Raw genomic sequence first — 20,363 nt, forward strand, 5'->3', positions numbered from 1 at the left:
CTAAAATAGCTATGGACAAGGATGCAAGTTCAATTAATTGGCCACTTAACTAACCAAACATCTAAGTCCTATCACAATACATCAATCATGTGATTATTAAAACAATAGAGATTTGAACGATAATCAAGAGAGAAAACTAATGCATTAATCAAGCACAAGTTGTAGATATAGGACTACATCCTTAACCAATAATATAAGATTTAGCTACTCATAGCTATGGAGTTCATCATAATCAATAATCAAATGAAGAAGATGAAAAATAAATATGAAAGCAAACCCTAGTTGCGGCTATCTCCCAAAGCTCCAAGAATAATACGTCATCCTAAAAGTTGTAGAAGTCTTCTCTTTTATAGATCCTCTTTTTCCAAAATTAGGTCCAAGTCTTCGAAGTCCATTAGATGAAAATCCACGTGGCCCAAAAGTGAGAAAAACCCATATAGAAACTCTACTAAATCGTCGCCGGAAATGGTCGGAAAAGTATCTCAGGTGACCGGCGAAGTCCGCTCGGTCACCGATCAAATCGGTCAAGTCAACCCAGTCAACTCAGTCAAAGTCTTTGAGTCAAACCGGGTCAAATCATGAGTCAGACCCTAGTCAGCTATAGGTGAGCTAACTGGGATGACTTGATTGAGTTTCCATGGCATAAGCCATTTGCACTGGCCTGAGTTATGCTGCACAATGATTGTGCATCATAGCTCCACCCAGCCATGATGGCCCTGCACACTGCAAATCTTGCAACATCTTCATTTTTTCCACCTGCCCATCCAAATTCTACACAGTTCAACCAGCCAACTGCACTCATTCTTCTTATACTGCTAACATCAGCACACATCTGCAACACTGACATTCCCATGCTCACACCCTTCCATCTTTACATTGCAGCACCACCTGCTTTCACCTGTAACAAGATGAACCATTTATGTACCAAACATTACCACCTACAAATGCCTGACGCTGCCAAAAGCAATACCATCAGACCCATTTGCACCTTCTTATCTAGCCAACACTCAACTCAGTGGCAACTACACTTCCTACACTTCTTGTCTCAGCTGCACTTCTACCAGTTCCACTGCAACTTCAGTTCACTGCCTCATTTGCACACTTCCTCTAATCCACTCTGCAACTCTGCTCAACTACAGCTTCATCACAGCTTAATAACTCACAGAACCCTGTAATTTTTCAATTCTGCAGCTCCCATTTCCAACTGCACCCATGACAATCAACACCAACACAATCTGTAGCTTCAACACCTGAACCTACTTGAAGTGCAGCTTAATCTTCATGCTAATTTATTTACCAATTGCATCTCAATCTACCTACAATCTAGATATACCCTGCAATCACAACACCCATATTGAAGACTCGCAAACACCACTTCATTACTGCTTCAAGTTCCTCTGCAATCTCAGTTCAAGCATAATTCTTCTTTCTGCAACTCACCAGCTGACGTCTAACCCTTGCAAAGCTGCAACATGCTTGTAAATCTTCAACCAAAGCCCATCGAAATCACCTGCATCACTAACATTCTGCTACCACCATCTCAAACCATCTCTTTTAAGTAGCAGCACATCTCCATGTCAGGTTCTAAACTCATGGCAACAACTCATCTCAATCTTCTTCATCTGAAAATATATATCTCAGCCAACAGCATCACCAATACCATATGCGGCTGAGCTCACATATCTACATATGCAGCTCATCAACAGCAAATTGAGAAACCTTTTTCTTCTTTACTACCTCATGAGTCACTCTTCTCAATTCAATGGCAGCAACAGGTTCATCATCTCGAATCCATTTAAACCAATCCCAATTTTCTTGTTCTTCGATTACAAACCCATATTGAACACCAACATCAGCAAAACCTTCAAATCTCTACAAATTATCTCAAATTCGAACATCAATCTGAACCCATGTCTCCAAATGTCCACAACTTCATAACCAGCACCTTTAACCAGTCCTTTGCAACCCATTATGAATATGTGCCCTAATTCAGACAAAAACTAATTGCAGAAACATCTATTTCTCTACTGCGTTGTTCTTGATTCAAACACCAAATTCGCCAGCATCAACCCTAAATCAACCACCATTTTCTGCTCAGATTCAATCCCACATCGGCTTCTTCATCACTTCACAGATTCGGGCCATCAACTCAAATCTTCTCAATCTCCATTTCATTCTCAGCATCAAGAAACCTAATAATCAATCCAATCTCCTACTGAAATAGTTGTTCAATTCCTTCTCTGGTTGTTCTCGATCTGCTCCCACTTCTCTCTGAATCTCATGTCCGCAACCCTCTCTCTGATTTCTCTAACTCTCAGACAAAGCTCTGAATGAATTTTAGGTATTGTTGTAGGAAAAACAATGGATGTATCCACCCAACTTTGAGAACCCCAGAGTATAGGCACCCGACAGTTATATTCAGGCCACCAAATGACAGCCCCTTATCCTCCAATATGCTCCTGATAATGCTTGCCTGTGCAACGATGATTCCGCCCGCTTGCTCCAAATGAACGCTCTTTTCTTCTCTTGAATTCTTCCACTAATAACAGCTGTCTCTTACTTCTCATATCCACTTCTTCTCTACAATTTATCTTCATCACTAAAGCAGTCGTGCTTTTCAGACATAAATTTGCATCACTAAAGCCGACATGCTTTTCAGACAAAAGTTAAGAAATAGAAGCAAATAATGAGAAATAGTTTGTCTCCAACAACATTTGCATCTTTTTGGCTTGTTCTTCTTCTTTTGTTCCAAATGACTCCAAAGTACCTAAATACTCAAAAAAAAACATAAGATACATAATTTACAAGAAAACTTAGCAAAGAAAGCATAAATACTAGATATAAAATTAGGTGTTTTAGACACCTGTCAGCAACGTCGTTTGAACCCCCCTATGATGGAAGTTGTGAAAAAGGAGATACTCAAGATTTTGGACGTGGGTGTTATCTACCCCATATCCGATAGCAAGTGGGTGAGCCCGGTACAAGTAGTACCAAAGAAATCAGGTGTGACGGTGGTGGAGAATGATAAGAACGAACTTGTCCCAACTCGTGTGCAAACCGGTTGGAGGGTTTGTATTAATTACAGGAAATTGAATGTCATCACTAGGAAGGATCATTTTCCATTGCCTTTTATTGATCAAATGCTTGAACGTTTAGCTGGACACTCTTATTATTGCTTCTTTGATGTTTATTCAGGTTACAATCAGATTATGATAGCACCGGAAGATCAAGAGAAAACCACTTTCACTTGTCCTTTTGGTACTTTTGATTATAGAAGGATGCCTTTTGGCTCGTGCAATGCTCCATCTACCTTTTAAAGGTGTACGGTAAGTATCTTCTCAGAATATGTTGAAAACATAATCGAAGTGTTTATGGATGACTTTAGTGTCTTTGGTGATTCATTTGACCTTTGTTTGCACAACTTGTCACTAATCCTTGAACGATGTGTTAAAACAAATCTTGTGCTAAATTGGGAGAAGCGTCATTTCATGGTAACTCATGGCATAGTTTTAGGCCATATAATATCTTATAAAGGCTTGGAAGTCGATAAATCTAAAATAGACCTTATTCGTGCTTTAACCCCTCTCACTACGGTACGGGAGATACACTCTTTTCTTGGTCATGCATGTTTTTTTATTGTAGATTTATCAAGGATTTTTCCAAGATAGCATCACCACTTTGCAACTTATTGCAAAAAGATGTGGTTTTTAACTTTGATGAAAAGTGTATGGCGGCATTCAATCGTTTGGAAGAACTTTTGATTTCAGCCCCTATCATTAAACCACCGGATTGGAGCAATCCTTTTGAGATCATGTGTGATGCAAGTGACTATGCGGTTGGTGCGGTGCTTGGGCAACGTGTGGGGAAGATACCTCATGTTATTTATTATGCTTCTAGAACGTTAAATGATGCCCAACAAAACTACACAACCACTGAAAAAGAGTTGTTAGCTATTTTTTTTGCTTTGGAAAAGTTTCGCTCTTATCTAATTGGTACAAAAGTTGTTGTCTTTTCTGATCATGCAGCATTTAGGTACTTGCTAATGAAGAAAGAAGCGAAACCGAGGCTCATACGATGGATTTTTCTCTTGCAAGAGTTTGATATTGAAATCAAGGGCAAGAAAGGAATTGAGAACACCGTTGCGGATCATTTGAGCCGTCTTGCTGTGGACAAGGAAGCTATCCCATTGCGTGAAAGTTTCCCGGATGAGCAACTATTCTCAATTGCCTTTGGAGAACCATGGTATGCTGACATTGTGAACTACTTGGTGTTTAAAAAAATCCCAAAGAACTTTTCTCGTGCTGAGAGGGACAAACTTAAGAGGTTAGGGAACCAATACATATGGGATGATTCATACTTATGGAAACAAGGTAGTGACCAAGTATTACGAAGGTGCATTCCCGAATCTGAATTTAATTCTATATTGACTTTTTGTCACTCCTATGCTTGTGGAGGACATTTTGGGAGTAAGAAAACCGCTCACAAGGTACTTGAAAGCGGTTTCTATTGGCCAACCTTGTTCAAGGATGCATATATATTTTGTACAACTTGTGATAGGTGCCAAAGAATAGGCCATCTATGTGCCCGAAATCAAATGCCACAAACTTTTATTCGATTTATTGAAGTTTTCGATATATGGGGTATTGATTTTATGGGTCCTTTTGTCAATTCTCATGAGAATTTTTATATCTTACTTGTTGTTGATTATGTATCGAAATGGGTGGAATCTAAGGCCACCCTAACTAATGATTCTAAAGTGGTTTCAGATTTTGTGCAATCTAATATCTTTGCAAGGTTTGGAATTCCAAGAGCCATAATTAGCGATGGGGGTTCTCATTTCAAAAACAGGATCTTACAAACCTTGTTGAAGAAGTACAATGCGTCGCACAATATTGCAACACCTTATCATCCCCAAACAAATGGACAAGCCGAGGTGTCTAACCGGGAGGTGAAATCCATTCTAGAGAAGACGGTGAACCCAACAAGGAAAGATTGGAGCATGCGACTTAATGATGCTTTGTGGGCTTATAGAACCGCATACAAGACACCTATCGGGATGTATCCCTTTAGACTTGTGTATGGTAAACCTTGTCATTTACCCGTTGAAATTGAGCATAAGGCGTTTTGGGCTATTAAGCAATGCAATATGGAGATGGATGGGGCTGGAAAACAAAGGAAGTTACAACTCCAAGATCTAGAGGAGCTTCGCAATGATGCATTTGAAATCTCACGCATTTATAAGGAAAAAACGAAAGCATTTCATGATAACAAGATTTCTAGGAAACAATTTTGCATTGGGCAGAAAGTGCTTTTGTTTAATTCTCGCTTGCATTTATTTCCGGGTAAATTAAGGTCACGATGGATCAGACCTTTTATTGTTACTAATGTGTTTTCTCATGGTGCAGTAGAAATTCGTAGCATAGCTACAAACAAGGAACTTAAAGTTAATGGGCACCGATTGAAACCATATTATGAGAATTTCACTTCCGAAGTGGTGGAAGGAGCTAATTTTGTGGATGTACTCCCTCTGGAGGAGTCATAGAAAGCAAGGAGATAGTCGGGATGACGACTTTAAACCAAGCGCTAAATGAGAGGCAACCCATAGGATGAGTATTTCTTGTCTTATTTTTATTTTCTTGTCTTGTTTTTAGTTTGTTTTCTTGTCTTGCATTTACTTTTTCTGATTTCTTGTCACATTATCATGTAGGATTTCCCACCTTGACTTGATTTGGATGAATCAATTTACATTGAGGACAATGTAAAGTTTAAGTGTGGGGGAGTGGTTAAGCATTTGCATTTTAAATTTTTCATGAAATTTTCAACTTTTGTGTAAAATAATGAATAAAAAGCTCCAACTTGTAGTTAGTTTAGAGTCACATAGTATACATGTCGCTAAGATTACATCGAGATTCTCATAAAAGTCACTGAACTTAGACATGACAGAGAACATGATCGGGTTTCTTACTTGTATGAGAGTTAAAGTTGGAATTAACCATCCCCGTGGTAAATGAGGTGCAGACTGAATTCGGTATTAGATTTGTGATCCCCTATAGTGGAGACTACCCATGTTATATCATGAGAGGCACCAACCTTCACTTCTTTGTACCTGTCTAAATATGTGCTTTTAGAGTGTGTGTCACCATACGTAAACTCCGGGTAGAATGGTGAGCTACCGAACCTCCCACCAATAGAAGCACTATTTTGATCTCTTGAGTGCTATTTTATCAATCATGAATGGTGACATCGAATTGCTAACTCACATACTACTTGTAATCTTGTTCGCAGTTAGCACCATCCAATTTATCTCCCCCTACATCAACAGGTCCATAGAAACACCATCATCATCAACAAGAGGAGCATCACAAATTCGAAGGAAAGTTGAAGACGTTTAAGGTTTACAAGCAACAATACAGAAATGAGCAGATTCAGACTTAAAGTATAGCAACAAGACAAAGAGCAGAATTTTTACAAGTTGAAGACTACTGTACAAGAGTGAAGATTATCAAGATGAGAGTCAAGAAGTTTATGATATCGAGACATACAAGTTGTGAAGAATCTAGCGGTAAAGTACTTACACCATGGCCTTTGTACTTGCATTTTTATTTGTTGATTTGTATTTTATTTTCTCTTGTCTCAAAAAAACAAAAATTGAGACATGGTCATCATTATGCTAGGTCCCATGTTAAAAAAAAAAAAGACAAGAGAATTTTTTTTATTAGGTTCATATTTGTATTTACTTTATTTATCTTGCATGTTCAAAAAAAAAAAGAAAAAAAAAATTCATTGCATCATATTTTAGTTTGTTTAGTTCGTTTTTGGTGTTGTATTTATTCAATAAAGACAATGGAAGAAGAAATATCCATAATGAAGTTTCAAGCAACAAGGAATTAGAGGAAAGAATCACATTGTCAAGATTCTACGAAGTTCAAGATTTTATCATCAAGAGTTGAAGACCGAAGACGAAGATGAAGACAACGATTGAAGACCGAAGACGTTTCTATGGATGCTGTGAGAGTGGTCCTAACTGTACACCGAACGGATAACGATGTAAGTAAGCATATTTCCACCTTCGTTAAGTGGTTTATTTCCTTTTTTAGAGATCGTCAGAAAAAAAAAGAGTTTTCAAAATGAATAAAAGATGTGGGTTTTCAAAACAATTCGGAGGGTTTTTGCCTTCCTACCATTCAAAGTGTCGCAGGATTTTCTCTTCACTCCTACCTGGACACATGTGTGACCTATAGAGAGCAATATCATAAACCCTTTCTTGTGAGGCAAAGCCGAGACTTTTGACCACTCCGAACCCGAATTTCTTTCGATAAGGGATGGTTATTTCTCTGTCAACTTTTAAGGATGAGATTGTGTTCATTTATGTATCTAACTTCTTATGACTAGTGTGCAGAATCTTTATGTCTTCTTAGCGCGTTGGATGCTATCATTACGGAGAACTAGCAAGTTGAAATTGTAGGTTTTGTGGGTATATCTCTAGTAAACCCTCATGTGAGATGTATGTATCCTTTAGAATAAATTTTGTTTGATTTGCTCGAGGACTAGCAAAGTCTAAGTGTGGGGGAATTTGATAGGTGTTGTAAAACACCTAATTTTATATCTAGTATTTATGCTTTCTTTGCTATTATCCTTGTGAATTGCATCTCTTATGTTTGGTTTTGAGTTTTATAGGTGTTTTGGAGTCATTGGAGCAAAAGGAATTGTAACTCGTTTAAATCCTGGATTTCATCTCATCATCTTGGGGAGAGCGAAAAGACGAAGCCAGACAACGTCGCATGAAAAAGTTACGAGCAAAATCATTGATTAAGCTTGTCAGTTCCTTAAAACTGACAGTACATGTAAAGGGGTGCCATTTCAGTTGACCCTTATCTACTGTATAGGGGTGGCTATATCCACATTCATTCCTACATGAGACCTAAAATTCAGAGTCGATCTTATTTTATCATTTGGCTCACCTGAGATGAAATTGGGAGAGAGGAAAGGGAGGCGCAGGTCTGAGCTGATTTCCCTCTGAAATCGAGAGAGATCATGGAAGAAAAGAAGATGACTATGTTGTTTAGAATCAGAGAGAATTTGGGGTTTCATTGAAAATTTGAGCTTGTAAAAGATGGAAATAGGGTTTTAACTTTTCTGTTGCTGGGAACTGTCTGAGTAATGATTGTTGAAGAAGCAGTCGATGTGATGGGGGTTCTTGAGATACAAATCGAAGAAGAGGTGAATTGCTGTGAGAAGAGATTTACAATGAAGGGAAGATGATGCTGCTCATGGCGAGAAATTGAGAAGAAAATGAAATCAACGAGATTTGGGTTTGGGTTAATTTGAGAAATCAGAGAAGAACTCAGATTTGTGGTTAGTAAATCTGGTGGAGTAATTTGAGAAGAAATAAAAAGGGTTTTTAGTGAGCAGTTAATGGAGAGGATTGATTTGAGAAATTAATGGATGGGTTTGTTTCTAGAACTGATTGAAGTTAGAAATGGATATATAATGGGTCTGAGATTGCTATTAGGGTTCTTGAAGGAGGATGAACTGTGTTGACAGAGGAGATGGTCTTGTTTCAGATGTGTTGGTCAGCTGCAGAGAATGAGAGCTAACTGATGGTTGTGGTTGCAGCTGTTACATTCAAGGGTTGTGAAAGTTGAGTAGTAAGGTGTTTTTAGTGACAGTGAGCTGGGATTTGAGTCTGCATTGGAAATGTGATGGTGCAGTTACATCTGGTGAATGCAATTGTAGTGGTGCTTGAGAAGAGAAGGAGAAGGAGTCTGAGTTTGAATGAATGTGACTGTGCTGGTTAGATGGGATATTTGAGATTGTAGGGGTTGAAAAGAAGTTGTTTGTGACTTGGTTTGGTGCAGTGTATGTGCTGGTCATACTTAGAAGAAGAGATGGATCTGCAGGTGGCATCTGGTGTTGGCTGCCATAGGAAATTGATGGCAATGGTGGAGACTCAGGTGCAGGTGCAAGGCAAGTGATGTTGCTGTTGCTGTCAGTAAGAGAAGCAGTTGTTAATAAGCTGCAGAATGGAAGATGCAGCTGAAAGTGGAAGCTACAGCCAATGGATTGAAGGTTTGAGCTATGAGAATGCTGAATTGCACTAGATGAATGATTAGGAATATGTATATGAATGAAGTGTTCAGGAATTGAACTGAGATGGAGAATTGAAGACAAGGTGATGCTATGTCATGGAAGAAGAGAATTTGGTCCTTGTCTGGGAATGTGAAGATCTGGTTGTTGTCGAGGATAAACTCAGGTGGAATAAAATTACAAGGCTGAGATGGCTTTTGTTTGTCTGCAATGGGGTGGTTTTGCTGGTGGTGGTCTGAGATGTGGTTATGAGCTGATGTTGTTGCCATTTTGAGCAGGAATCCACAAAGAGAGTTGAGAAGGAGCTGAGTCTTTGGTGGTTTGATAGGGTTGCAGCTGAAATGGAATTGTTTTACAGCTGGGTATAAATCTTGTTGTAATTTGTGTTGCCGCAACTATGTATTGTTGCAGTTAAAGAGGAGCTGAAACTGGTGGTGATTGTGCTGAATTAACAAACATGAGTCTTGCTGAGAAGATTGAGATGAGTTAGCTCTGGCTTGTGCTGTAGTAAACGAGATGGATGTGCAAGAAGGTTTGAGCAAAGTGCAGAGTGATGCACCACCATGGCGCATCAGTGATTGAGGCCAGTGCAATGGCCTTGGCCAGAACCAACTCAGTTAAGTCAGGTGGATTACTCATATCTGACTCATCTGACTGGTTCCAACTCAGTTAAGTCAGCTCTTTTCCGGCGACTTCTCCAGCCAAATTCCGGCCATTTTACCAGTTCCCGAAGACCTCTTTTGGGATATATTTTCTACATGGGTATTTTCACATATGGGCTTGGTGGACCACATAGGATATGGGCTTTTGGAGGATTGACCTAGTTTTGAAAAGAAAAAAAGCTACAAAAGGAAAACGTTTCTACTTCTTTTGGATCACGTATTTTCTACTTGGAACTTTGGAGAGTGGCGATTTTACGAGGGTTTGCTTTCGTTTATTTTTCATCTTCTTCAATTCATTTTTGATTATGATTATGATGAACTCAAAAGCTATGAGTAGCTAAATACAATTATTGGTTATGGGATAAAAGTTGATTTCTCAAGCATGATATTTAAATCAATGGATTAGTTTTGTCTCAGCTTTATTGTTTATGATTCATGGTTTATATTGTTTTATGATTTGAATGCTAGTTTGATTGAGTCTGGCATCAATTAGATTAGTCTTCATCTCTATTGCTAGATTAGGGTTATTATACGAAAAAGTGATAATTTCTGATTACAAGTAGCATAAATGTGAGTAGTGCTTGTAGTGATATATCCTACTAGTCACATATGAATCATAACCTTTGTTAAAACGAATTAGTGCTTTTACACGTTTGTTTGCATTGATTAGTCTTATTTCATAGAACTTAATGCTCTTAGGGAGTTAAAATTAATTGTGCTTTTACACTTTAGGTTGCTTTCTAGGTAGATTTCACAATAGCATCTTTTAATGTTGTTTGTGATAAAATCGGGAAATAAACGGGATACTCTTGCGATCAAGGTATCCTAGAACTTTTAGTAAATGAGAGATAAAATACCAATTCTAGTCATTGATGAAAATACATGTTTGTGAATGATACTATCTCGTGACCAATATCTTCTTCCATTAATTATTCCAATTATTTTTATTGCATTGATAAACAAAAATCCCCCTTGGTTACTTAAGAATCTGAAAATTTCATAACAACAATTGCCTCTCTGTGGAAACGAACTCTTTCTTATCACATACTTCATTTATTTTAGGTAAGTAAGAAAGTGAAATTAATTTTGACGCATACGACTGCGATCAATTGTGCAAGTGGATGAATCCATTTGCTCAGCTGTCAAACCCATACGTAAGTAAGGTTCGTAGAACAATACATTTAATGAGCTGCCCCCATCAATGAGGACCTTTGTAACGTTCCATCCATGTATTAGAAGAGTGATCACAAGTGGATCGTTATGCATCTCGACCTCCTGGCTGACGTCTCTTGTTGAGAATGTTAATGGCGTAGCCATCCATTCTTCCCAAGTGCTAGTAGGTGGTCCACTTAGTTTGAACACCTTGTGGGCTTCTAGCTTTCTTATGTTTCGAGCTAACTCGAGGATGTCTTCGAGTAGCTCCTCCTGGCCTCCGCTGGAGAAGGTGATCATGTTGATGTATTTGTTTTCCTGAGGTAGTTCTACCCTTTTCTTGGGGGCTACCTCAGTATCAGCTGGTTGTATCTGCACGTACTCCATGAATTTGCCTTCGTCTATGAATCTCTGAATCGTGTTCCTCAGGTGATAGCATGTATCAGTTGTATGCCCATAGTATTGTTGGTACTCACAGTACTTCTTAGCTTCCTTTGTTTTATTCGGTTGTTTCCCCCTAGTGTTAGGGTACGGAAAGACCGACTTTGCTCCTTCCTTGCTTAGAATGTGGGAGAATGTGGTGTTTAATTTTGTGTAGATCTTATCTACAAATTCTTCTCTTCCTTTTCTTTTGCCTTTTCCATCTCCGTATTTTGATATTTTTTCTCGAGAGCTTGTTCTACCCCCGGCTTCATTTTGCCTCTTAGGTATCTCCGGAATTGGTTCCAGAGAGTTGGTTCGTTGCGGAGCTGTTGTTGTCTTTTGCTTGCGCCATGGGGTTGTCCTTTTGAATTTCTTCAAATATGATGTAGGGGTCTTGGACAACCCTAAGATCTCCTTCGGAGTCAAGGGATCGGTTTTGGAGCTCCACGAAGATAACTGAGGTTCTATCAAGTCCGTACTTATAGCAATTAATGCTAATTTCTGGATTGACTTTCCCGATTGCTTGGCATGTCTTCTGCCACCTGTCTGTGTATTGCATCAATGTTTCGCGGGGTCCGACAGCTAAAGTAAATAGCCTATCTAACCCTGTATTTGTTGACTTGTTATACATGTATGTCTCCAAGAACACTGTAGACAATTGCTCAAAAGAGTCAATTGAGTTTGCTGGTAAATTATCATACCATGCCAATGCTGTCCTGCCAAGCTTGCGGGAAAGTACCTACAAAGTACTACCTCATATCTTTCCCAATGGGAAAGGACACGAGTGTAGTATCGTAGGTGGGCTACTGGATCAGAGGTACCATTGTATGCCTGAAATGTAGGTACTGGGAATTTCACAGGGATAGGCTCCCTTAAATGCGAAAAGACAACGGAGATGTTGTCGCTTCCTGGAGCACCTCTTCTAGCCTTGCTCCTTCGTGACCGGTTTTCAATCCATGTATCTCCTTCCGCATTTTCTCCATTTGCTCCATGACCATGTTCATGTTGTGAGCATCTCTAGAAAATGTATCATCACAATAAGACTGAGAGGGCTTGTAAGTTGGATTTATTTCGTTTGGATCATGCTGCGTTCTCCTGGCTCCCCCTGGTGGGTTAGCTTTTGGTGGGTTAATATCCACCCTTGGTCTTCCTGAGATAGCTCCGTTCCCGCGCCTCTCTGACGGAGGGTGAGTTTGGGTACCTTCGATCTGTACATCCAGCATATCTTTTAGGTTCTGGTTCTCCTGGGACATCACGTGCATTGCATCCTCATGCTCCTTGTTACGGAGTAGCAAAGCTGCTACTTGTACTGCCATTTGATCTTCATTGTGGATTCCACCACCCTGAGGAGTGATGTCGGCCGGATCCTCAGAGTCATCCACTCCTTCTTCTATGACCGGAGCGTCGGGATCTAGTTGGATTGGGGTTAGGTTTCCCAACCCCCTCCCCATAGGAGCTAAGGTTCTGGGTAACCCTGCGTTGGCCGCAGGTGGCTTTGTTATATTAGGATGCTCCGGTAACGGCATGTCATAAAGTGGTTGAGCTCCCGATGTTTTCCCCATCCCTCCAGCAGGAATATGAGGCTTGTTAGCAACCGTTCTTCTTGTTATTTCACTTTTCCCGTCCTCTGCTTCTGTTCTTTGATTCGCTTGAGATGGCTTTTGAGATCTTCCTCTCGTAACTGCTGGCCGTGAGCTTGTTGGTACATCACTTGGTTTCTGCATGCCTTCGGCTTTTGTTATCCTGTGGTGACTGAAAAAATGATAAAATCTGCTACTTGGGTACCTTTGTTAAAAAGTAGCAATTAATGCTCTGACACAGAAGACGGCTAAGCAGCTTTTTCAGAAAAAGGACTGAAATGACGCCTGAAAAGACAGGTATTAAATTTCTTATGACACCCTTGGGAAAAAACAATCTTAAATGTTGAAAACAATTGAAAAGGGTGCCAGGACTTTTCGAAAGATGGGGTATTAAATGCTTGAAAATATTTTTGCTTCCTTAAATTCTTGCTGAGATTCCTCAGTGCTCAGAGGTACTCAGGTCTGAGGGATACTCTGTCGGAAAAGGTTGTTTCTAGTACAAAACAAAATTTTTAACGTTTTGTGAGTGCGTTTTTGCAGAGTTTTTTGTAGATCTGTAATATTGCGAGTCTTTAGAGGATATGAACTCCAAAAACTTGCAAAAACAATGAACGAATCACTAGAAAGTGAGATTCATCTCAGTTGAACTCAGATCTCTTCGTTAAAGAAGATGCGTAAGTTAAAATAAATGACAGAACATAATAACTCAAGCTGGTGAGCAAAACCTTCTAGCGCCAAACTGTGACTACTAATTTTCTCAGAGTCTACGTAATGTATACAGCTCGGAGGATCGAATACTAAGTAGTATTGATACCTCTGTTGAACGGATAATGTTAAGTAGTAAAAGATATCCAAGATCACAATAATAACAAAGAACACTAATGTAATATAAATGCTACTAAGTTATCATGAGACACAAGAGATTACGTGGTTCGACTTTTGTCTATGTCCACTGGGTAATGAGTGATTTGTTTGTATTAAGTTGTGGTGGTTACAAAGATCTTAAATGCTTCCCAAAGTAATAGACAGAACTCAAGTTGAAGTAAATACTTAAGTTCTTAACATTAAAGAGGTATAAGCTTAAGACTAGATCTTCTTCTTCTAGATATTAAATGCCCTTAATTTGTTGGTGAAGCTTGGTATTTATATCCCCTTCTGCTCCAGGTATATCTTTGTTGTCTTTGTATCCATCGATCCCTGATATACCTTCTGTACAAATGGTACCTTCGTTCACCTCACGCTTTCTCCAGTCGGACTCTACCATCTCAGCTGATCCACGTTCCTTCGGGAACTTCCCAGCCTCAGTACAGATTGTACCCTCGTTCACCGCTAGCCTTTGCTAGTCAGATTCCGCCACATCATCTCTCTCCACGTGCTTTGGTTATGCGTGTAAATAAGAGATTTTTGCATTTGATGCCGATTAGATATGTCATCTACCTCTCTCCCTTCGCCAGCTGCCTCTCTCTAGACTAGGATTTATTGTCTCCATCTTGTCCGTCGAGGTATCCCTCCTTGGGATGAAATAAAGTAGATCTGCGAAGGTACCCTCTGCTACTCAGGTTTCTCTGTATAGTGAGGGCTACACAGTTATCCTGTACAAGACCACTAAGATCGTGACACGTGCTCTGCGGAATATTGATATTCACAATTGACTTAAAATTTGTCTTTTGCAATAATAAATCTATTAAAAATCATATGAGATAGCCTCATAAAGATATAATGGTAATTTTGTGAGAAAATAGGATGCTTCAGTCTTCACATACCACTTTGTCGAAGAAGTTCTCCAAATATTTTTATTTGATCTTCAGTCTTCAATCTTCGAGGCTTATTCAGTGATGTCTGATACTCAACCACCACACTCTAATCCTAGTCTGAGATATGATTTTAGTATACTAGAAATCAAGATATAGTTTTGTACATCTAACATTGACAACGATCTTGAGATATCAAAACTTGCGATTTTAACCAAGCAGTGTTCTAACATTTTCAAATATAAGCCAATCATTCGTAAAAACGAGATGATTTATAAGAAGACTGTCCGTTGTTATTTTGGTTCCGTGAATAAGACCATTTTTTCTGAACTAACATCAAATATCAAAATATGTGTTCCATACAAAGAATGAAGAAGAAAAGAGAGAATGAGCTTCTTTTTCTTAATCCTCTTGTATGATGGAATGAAAGTTTAAGTCAGAACTGTGGCAAAACTTATACTTATCATTAGTGTATCAGATTGTTTCAGGTATCATTCAAGCCTTTTTTTTATTGCCATCAGGATCCTCCATTACACACGATCGAAAACCTTAGACATGTCAATTTTGATTCACATATAGCCAATTTTACCAGGTTTTTTCCCCATCCTATGTATTATTCCATGGAAAAGAAAAATATTTTCTGATATTTATTCGTTGAGAATAAAAACAAATTTGAAAGGTTGTTCATAAAAAGAAAAAAAAATCACTCTGTACGATAGAATTTTAGACACAAATTTAATGGTGTCACATAGGTTAATTAATCCAAAATTCGGGGATTTTTGATTTTTTGGGATTAGGGATCTAAAAGTTATGTTCATTCCAAATTCAAATTCCAGATTGGATATTTTATTTTGGGCCATACCTGCGACATCTGGTGAAACAATGCTCCAATCTTTTCCTACATTTTTTTCTCTATGGACCGGGGAGAAAGGGTTAAATACTTTTTGTTGGAATTCCAGGCCCAGGGAGTGGTGTTTATGAAAAAATCATTTAAGCAGTAGTAACAACAAAAGGAATGTTTTGGATAAGTTCCTCTAATTAAACAACGGAGTAGGAGAGGCAGCCATTACCATTAGGATTAAGGTGATGTGAGTGGTGCAGTTGGGAACTTGGACAATCTTTTTTTCATTTTTGTGGCCCAAAATGTACCTCATCTTTTTGGAACAAGTTAAAGTTCAGGCCTTAATATTCCAACGCCAACATGTATATGATCGATATATCCATATCAAAGTAACACTTTCAGAACTCCAAGTACATGCCTAGCTAAATCTAGCCTGATGTTCACTTCAGTGATCATCAAATGCAAGTTTCTTCTTGTTTTGTTTTTAGACACATGCAAATTTTGCTATCTTTTATCACATGCCATGCCTTGTTTATATCATCTCCACAAGTACAAAATTTTGAATGTATACCACACCTTTGGTTTTCTTTCTTCACCATTTCTTTCTTATGGAAAACGTGGGCGTTTTAGATTGTACAAATATGATCCATCTCCTTCACAGTCTTAACTACTTAGAAGAGATTTATACGATTCTTGTACTTGATGTGTCGATATTACTGATTGCACTATCACTACTGACGAAGACTGATTAAACAAATTGTAGCTACTTAGCTAGTACATTGTTCGCTGTTCACGACAGTTTAGTCTAATGTGAGTTCAACTCTCTGCTGGCATTGGAATTTGGTGATTTCTGTTTAATTTTTTCGGACTTCCGTTTGGAGTTTTACAACAACTTTGATCTTTTTCAAATATATGGGGGTCCTTCATATGATCACATATTCTTACAAATGAAATTAGTTAAAAGGTAATATATATATATATATGAAAGGACTAGATTAATTTCAAAGTAAAGATAATAGTTGGATTGAATTCGTAACTATATGGGTGGAAGACCAGTGTGACATTTGGGATCCATGGAAAGATAATCCGTATTGTCTACAATTAGTTTTTCACTTGTGATATGATCATGTATGTTATTTTATCTACTTTAAATGCACTTAAAAGCAATATGGTCTTAGTAGATGATAAAAGTCTAAGATGATATGAAGTGCAAATCTCCAAACTAGCTTAGCAGTCTAATTATTCCAATAATCATATTTATCTAAGTCAACTTTCAAATATAAAATGTTGCATACTTTTTGTGTATATGGAGAAGATATTCTAGTTTATGAGATATATACAGATGTACCCTTATTGAAATACCTCATAGATAAATGTACTCCCGTCTTTTTTGATATTTGCAAATCTACCCCGTTGTCGACGTTTCCACCCATTTTGGTTAAGTCCGATTATAATTTACTTATTTACCCTTTACTCATCGCAATGTTAACCTTCTATATTATTTTTCAGATTCGTCGAACTCGGTTCAAGATCGTTTCATTTTTTCAGGTTCGTTACGTCATTTCCCAAAAGGGTTCATCATTCCCAAGTTCAGGGTTCACGATTTAGGGTTCGTGGTTTTTAGTTAAGGGTTCATCATTCACAAATTCAGGGTTCATGGTTTTTAGTTCAGGGTTCGTCATCTCCAAGTTTAAGGTTTGTGGATTTCATTTCAGGGTTCGTTATTCCCAAATTCAAGGTTCCGAGTTTTTAGTTGGTGGAAAATCGACCAAGCACAAAAAAGATGTGGTTCATGGGTAGATAGGATTTTTTAACACGTGAGATAACTGCCACCTTACACTTAACTGGATGAAACCCGTTTTTTTCAACAACAAAAAAACAATAATGGGACCAAGTCAAAACGGGAATACATTTGTAAAGTTCAAAAAATTGGAGGTACATTTGAAAAGTAAAAAATAAAAATAAAAGGGTACATCTGAATTTTACCCTTTGTTTATTCTCATGATGGAATTATAGCCTCACTCGCAATAGCATAGTCGCGAATGAAGTACCAAAGGTTGGTTCAAGTATACATTCACTGATGTGTGTCCTGAGACTACTAACAGTTGAATTTTTTAGAAATAAAACAGTTTTGACCGATAAAGAACTTGGCGCTGGCAGTTTTAAACAAGGGAAAATTAATAAATTGACCAGTTTCCATCCACATATTTAATAAGCCGTCCAAAAAATTTAAAACTTTTATAAATTGGCCTTTTCATTAAGTTTTTCACCTGGTCCCACCAAAATGGTCTAACAAGTGGACTTAGTCAATTTTTGTGCTGAAATTACTATCATATCCTAAATCGAGAGATGTGTTCATCTCATTCATTGTTCCAGTTCCCTTAAAATGAGATGAAAAGAAAGAACAGCAATTGTTGCTATTATATCCCTAGACCAGATCGAGGAACCGACAGAGAATTGAGAGAAGAGTAAGTGAAGTCGATCAGATCTGGTGGTCTCTAGACTTCCGATTTAAGCTTGGGTTGCTATTAGTTCGAGAAAACAGTAAAGAATTGGTGTTTCTGCTGTCGAATCGATCTCATATCTTGGGGGAATCGAAGGATTTGATGGAGAGATTCTGAATATGGGGATTTGATGCTCTATTAGAAATTGATGCTTTAGTGAATCAAGATTAAGAAGAAGATTGAGGTCATGATGACGAATATGGTCACGGGTTTGGAAGAAGCTCTGCTGCAATTCTTATAAAAAGAAGAACAGATGGGATGATGTTGATTTGAGATTATGAAATGAATTAAATCCAGAGACGAATTAAAAGAGATGAATTGAGGGCTTTTGAAGAATTTGAGAGATGGGTTCTTGTTGGTTTCGAGTAAGGGTTCATAATTGTTCATCTCTTAGATGATTTTTTTTTTCAATTAAGATAGGTTAATTCGGGAGATGTAGACAAATTTTGGGTAATCATTCATTGGATTTCTTTTCAATTTGATTTGATTCCAATGATTTGCTATGGTTCCATGGAAATGAAAAATTACAGGAGAAGAACAGAAGAAGAAGATGAGTGCTTTTCTCTAACACAGCCGAGTCGCGAGTTGACTAGGATGTAAAAGGTCTAAAATATCCTTGATTCGTGTTAACTTAACTGGCGTTACTGTTTTTTGAAAAGAACGGGACGGAAAATTTTTATCTCGGCCATTTTATAAAAAGATTCAAAAGAACGACCACTTTCTTAATCGGAAAATGGGTCATTTGTCCAAATATTTTTAAATCACGGTTCAAATGGACGATTAAAAAATAGTTTGGGTGAAATGGCAAAAAAAAAAACAGTAAGGATGAAACTGCTTTCATCCTAGCTTAAATTTAAAAAATAGCAAGATGAAACTGGATACATCCTGTGTAAATTAAAAATAAGAAAAAATATTTGAAAATGGGCACGATGAAACTGGTTACATCCTGCCTATTTTTACATTTTTTTCCATTTAAACAGTATCAAAATCTAACTGTCCATTTCACCCAAAAATTGTTGATTTTGGTCTTTTTAATTAATTTTGTGTTTCTTAATTATGTGTCGAAAAGGTGGCCACTAAGAGTTTTGGAGTTCAAATTTTTACGTACTTGCAGTGGAGTGGAGTAGAGGCAATTTTTTTCCCTTTCATGCTCCGTTTACTGTACATGCTTTCAACAATGGCCACACAAAAATTCACCTCATTCTGAACATTACATTGAGATGCTTTCTTTTTTCTTTCTTTTTTAACATATATCTTGGAAAGTGCATCTTAAACATATCAGTTGAATTTTTAGTGGATTTTATTTCTTCCCATCAAATTAGTTTTGATGATCAAGCTCCTCAAAAAAATGGAAATGAGGAACCAATTAAAAACAATACTTGTGGAGTTAAAGTGAAAATTAGTGGAAGAAACATATAATTCTTATCCAAAAGAAATAAGAGACAAGAGGGACAAGAGTATCTTAATTCTGCTATTACTATTAGGTATGATGAACGGGTTGATATGATATGCATGCATCTATCTATATGCATAGGCCGCTTAACACACCAATTAATTAGGTAGTACATGCCTACATGGTGCGGGAACATGAAAACAGGATGCATGAGCGAAGGAAAAGCTAAATTATTCATGTCAACTAATTTCTGAGCTTACTAGGGTTTTGCAAAATTAAGTTGTTGTAGTCATTGTTATGTCGAAAGCTGTTTTAATTTTGACATACGAATGCATGTGACTAGTGGAATTGGTGATAAACATTTCTTTGTCGATCAAAAACACCATTATCAACGATATATCTATACACACATGCTTTACCTAGCTAGTGGATATTTTCTTCAGCAAATTATGAACTGGACATTGACCCATGTGTACTCATACATGCTTGCAGCCCGTGAACATGAGGCACAAATTAACAGTTAGGTTACTAGATCCCAAACTAACACATTCGCATATGCAAGATTAGCTAGCTAGCTAGTATATGAGGAGACAAACACACATATGCATCATGCATGTTGCTTGACGACTGGGATAGTGAGATTTATGCTATTCCATATACATAAAAAGCGCCTCAGATCTGTTAGGGATCGCATAAACAGTTCTGTAGCATCTATACTTGTACAAAAACTGAAAAAACATAATGTAGCGCGTAAACCTAACGGCTAAGGCCAAGATAACCTTGTAGAGGGTACGTACTAGCTGGATCTAGAACCGTTTTATCAGACTAATAATAAGTAAAGGCTTCTCGAATTTAACTAATGCTATGTTCATGGGTATGTTCATATCAGGAAAAAATAATCAATGAAAAGTGTATTCATGAAATCAGTACCTTGGGAGGTAAAGAAAAACTTTCCATGAAATCCCACGCC

This window comes from Papaver somniferum, chromosome 10, assembly GCF_003573695.1.
Source record: "Papaver somniferum cultivar HN1 chromosome 10, ASM357369v1, whole genome shotgun sequence".
Classification (NCBI taxonomy): domain Eukaryota; kingdom Viridiplantae; phylum Streptophyta; class Magnoliopsida; order Ranunculales; family Papaveraceae; genus Papaver; species Papaver somniferum.